Genomic DNA, 4,814 nt, shown 5'->3' on the forward strand with positions numbered 1-4,814 from the left:
CACATGGATGGAGCTGGAAAATGTTCTTCTTAGCAAAGTATCACAGGAATGGAAGAAAAAGTATCCAATGTACACACCCCTATTATGAAATTAATTTAAACCTTTTTATATGAAAGCTATAACCTGGGAGGGGGGAGGGAGGAGGGCGTGGGTGGAGGGAGAGGGATTCGAGGGTTCACTTCTGTGCTTCATCTTACAAGGGTATGAGTGAATCTTTCTATGAGTAGAATATGAACGTTTTAACACAATAGCTAAGAAAGTTACATGAAGGCTAGGTTAACCAGTTTGATGGAAGTGTCTCAGATTGTGTGTGAAAACACCACACTGTCCCCAGAAGTGCATTAATGTACACAGTTACCATTCAAAAAAAAAGAAGAGAAGGAAAAAAAGAGTTTGAGGTTGCTATGAGCTGTGATGCCACGGCACTCTACTGAGGGCAACATAGTCTCAAAAAAAAGAAAAAGAAAGGGAAAGAAAGAGAAAGAAAGGAAAAGAAAAAAGTAAATTGGTATTAGAGAATGAGGGTGAACAGATGGTTTGGTCCTTTATAGGAATCTTTCTGTAGAGATATGTCTGAATAACTGGATGTTTCTTCAGGAAATGAAAGTATATTTAAGGGTTTGTGAAGACAGAGCACAAATGTCTTTATTATACTGTGATTGGCCCTAAGCCAGCTTATCAGAGAAGTTCTGTTCTGGGAGATATCCATTTAAGGGTAAAAAAGGTTTTAAAAGACTCAAAAATTTATTAGAGCAGTGTAGATAAATGTTTTGTCTATATAGATTATTACTGGGATTTTCTTTTCGAAGGTTGATTTCCTTCAAAATTAAAGTTGACTCTAAGGTCAACTCACAAATTCCTCTCTGTGGCTGCTTTTGGTTTTGGGTTCACTCCTAGGGCAGATGTGATTTATTTTCCTGTGCTTATTATTAATCTGGAAGTGTAATTTCAGCTTGGGTTTAGAATAGTGCTTTGGGACATTAAGCAGAAGTGAACAATGGAAGTTAAGTGGGTGTGAGTCACATAAAACTGACCAGTTTTCTCTCAACTCTCCCTCTAGCAGGAGGAGCCTAAGAGTTGGTTGAGATTTCCATTGTTGTTAGTTGCTCCAATTTCAGTAAAAATGTTTTACGTGAATTAGCAAGTGCACATGCAGAGGAGGTGGGTGGCTCCTTGAGTCTGGGAAGGGGTCTTTTCATGGTGGTGTTTAATTTTGAGCCAGATGTTCCTGTCTCAGTCCAGCCTCTAGTTGGTAACATTTTTTCTAGCATAAAGTTTTTCCAACAACTTTTCTGCCTTTTTTTTTTGTTTTTAAGAATGTAAGGATAGAACATTTTGTTTGAAAGTGGACATGATTTAATTCTATCTGGGACTGCAAAGGCATTCTCTTCTCTGTTTTGCATAGGGAAATGCATCTCAAGTTTCCATTTCTTTGCTATCAGGTTAATTGTGGGAAATCTATAATAAGCCTGTTCTCTGGAATTCTGCCTCTTCACCCCAATTCCAGTCTCCTGTCAGTTAGACAGACTGCTAGCATGTTTCTCCAAAGCACCCTGATCCCAGAGGTTCCAGAGTGGCCCTCGTGGAAACGGGTGAGTGGATGGTATAGCTCTGCAGATTGCTGGAGGTGACACTGAAGGATCTTTCCTTCCCTGTGGTCCATGATTCAGTGTCTAGCTTTAACTTAATTCATGTTTTTCAAGTTCCTGTAGAATGGTTGTGAGTAGGTTCAATAACATATTTACTGAACAATTAACTACTTCACCCAATCTACTGTGCTAGAGGCTATAAGAAACACAAAGAAAAGAAATTAATTTCTGTCTTTAAAGAGTGGTAAAATTTACCAGAAAGAAATAAGAAAATCCACACATAACTACAATAGGAGGTAGAAAGTATGAATGACTGTGAATTTGAAAGAAGCATGGGTAGGAATTGAAAATGATTTAAGTACTTGGTAAGGTAAGGAAGGAGATTGAAGAGAGTTCATTTCTGCTTAAATCTGAATTAATGGGAGAATGTGGGGGGTGTTGACAGAGAAATAGGATAGAAATGATGGTAACTTTGAGGGGAGTGTTTCCAGTGAAAAAGAGACATCAGGAGAACCCAGGAGCTCAGAATAAAGGTAGGGGATGAAGACTCGGATTCTAAGTCATTTTGGGGGGTACCATGGAATATGTAAAGTCTGTAAAGGAAACTGTGTGGAGTAAGAAGGGTGGGTTTGAACAGAAACTTCTCTGATGAAGATAGGCACATGGCCAGCAAACACATGAAAAAATACTCATCATCCTCAATCATCAGAGAAATGCAAATCAAAACCACTTTGAGATCCCATCTAAGTCCACTAAGATTAGCCCACATAACAAAATCCCAACCACAGATGTTGGTGTGGATGCGGAGAGAAAGGAACACTTCTACACTGCTGTTGGGAATGCAAGCTAATAGGACATTTTTGGAAAGAAGTTTGGAGAATACTCAAGGAACTAAAAGTAGGCCTACCATTCAGTCCTGCAGTTCATCTACTAGGTATCTACCCAGATGATCGAAAATTATTTTACAACAAAGACATTTGCACCAGAATGTTTATTGCAGCCCAATTCATAATTGCCAAGACATGGAAACAGCCCAAGTGCCCATCAACCCATGAATGGATTAACAAATTGTGACATAAGTAAATCATGGAATACTTTGCAGCCATAAAAAGATGGAGACTTCATATCTTTTATGTTTACCTGGATGGAACTGGAACATATTCTTTTTAGTAAAGTATCTCAAGAATGGAATAAAAAGCATCCACTATATCAATACTACTATGAAATCAATATATAAAATATATAATCACCTACACATTCATATGAATGGTAAAACATAACTATAGAAAGAAGAAGGGAAAAGGAGAGAGACGGAAGGGGAGGAGGAGGAAGGAGGAGAGTATTTGGAGGGACCTCACCTAATGTGCCATTCCCAGGCACATTGAATGTGTGCATTTCAAAATTATTAAGAAAAGAGTATAATTGTGATGGATGTGTTAGTTCAATATAAGCATTTCACATTGTGTATCAAATCAGTACACTTAACCCCATAAATGCATCAATGTCCACAGTTATGATTTAATAAAACAAATAAATAGTAGGGTGGGTTTGGACATGAAGTGTAAGAAAAATGTCTGCACTGCAGAAATGGATGAGGAAGGGGATCCAAAGAAGCAAGAAAAGCAAAGGGGAGGCAGGAGAGGTGAGAGGAGAGCTCAGTCATGAGGCAACATCGAGTCAAAGGGATCAGCAATATAGGATTGGCCTTGACTCAACTCTGGGCTTCTGGGCAGCTTCTGTAATATTTTGCGTCTCATACTGGTTAGCTGCTAAGCTCACCTAATGGACTGTCAGCCTCTGGAAGACTGGGAATTGCTTTTTACTTATTTTGACATTCCCAAAACAAATTTTTTAAAACTATGGTTATTGAATGAGTGTCAACCAGCAGACTCCAATAAGCATGATAATTGCAAGGTTAATCAGAATTATTGAGGTTATTGGAAATCTTCTGAAGCACAATTTCAGCACAAAGAAGACAAGCCGAACTGCGGGAGGTTAAAGAGAAAGAGGGTGTTGAGGAAAGAGGAAAGGGAGGAATGGGTTTGGGGAGTGACTTTGCACAGACTGCAGAGAAAGGAAGAGTTTCCCTTAAAGGAAGAGAGGGGAACAGGGCAGAGCTACAGGGGACAGGACCTTTGTGTGGGTGACCCACCACAGAGCCTGGGCTAGACTGGGAGGTCAGGCAGCCAGAGGGGACACTGAGCGCCAGCTTGTGGGAGGGGCTCACTCCACAGGTTAGAGGGGGATCAATCAGCTGCAGGTGTTACGGGATTGGGAGGACACGAGTGTCTGTGGTGAGGTCCAGAAGGTGAGTATGCTTGTGAGATGGCGTGAGCATGGAGGCCTGTTAGGGAGACAGAGGTAAGAATTCTTGATTCAGGTTACCTTGTTTGCCCTCAACCCAGATGTTGACTTCACGGGACACAAGAGAGGAAAGAGGAGAAGAATCTAAGCCGCATGTGTGTCATTCAAGGAAGTGGAGGTTGGCTCATGGCACAACAGACAGAAGTGAGAAGTGCAGTGACTGAATTTACAGTGTTTAGTATTTACGTTTTTATGGGAAAATGTGTTTAGAGAAGTTTGGACTTGAATAACTTGACTTCCCTAATTATGTGTGTCACAAATGACACTGTATTTTCTGATTCCCTACTATGTAAAATGAGGGATTAGAATCAGTCTATTTCTTCTTGTTTTTCTGTCACTCTGCAGATTTTGTTTATATGATGTGGGATTGAAAAATTCATTTTATGTTATTATGATGATTGAATTTAAAAGTTATTCTTTATTTAGAATGTTTTATAGCCCAATGTACAATCTCAGATAGTTTGACATGTAACTTGATTTGTGTTAACCATCACAATATTTGTCACAATTTTTTCATTTCTGAGCTCTTTATTTTGATTATGTTTTGAGTCAGATAGCCGTATCTTTGAGTAGTTTCTTTTTGCAGGGAAGGTACGGGTTGGCCTATTTTCAGAACTCTTAGATATTTAAAAATCTCTTTTGATGTGTAGCTTCATACACAAATGGCTTATACTCAGTGACTAGCTTGGGCTCCATTCCTGGGAAGATCAGTGTCACTTCACGGCTTTTCGTGATCCCACAGAAAAGTTGTAAGTAACTTCAATAACAGTTATTTTCTTGAAGAACTATTACATCTAATATACATACTAGCTACTGTTAGAAGCACGAGAAAGATTCAGTTCTCTCCCTAGAGCTCAGATT

Source organism: Otolemur garnettii, unplaced genomic scaffold (genome assembly GCF_000181295.1).
Source record: "Otolemur garnettii isolate 467f Iridium unplaced genomic scaffold, OtoGar3 scaffold00073, whole genome shotgun sequence".
NCBI classification, from domain to species: Eukaryota; Metazoa; Chordata; class Mammalia; order Primates; family Galagidae; genus Otolemur; species Otolemur garnettii.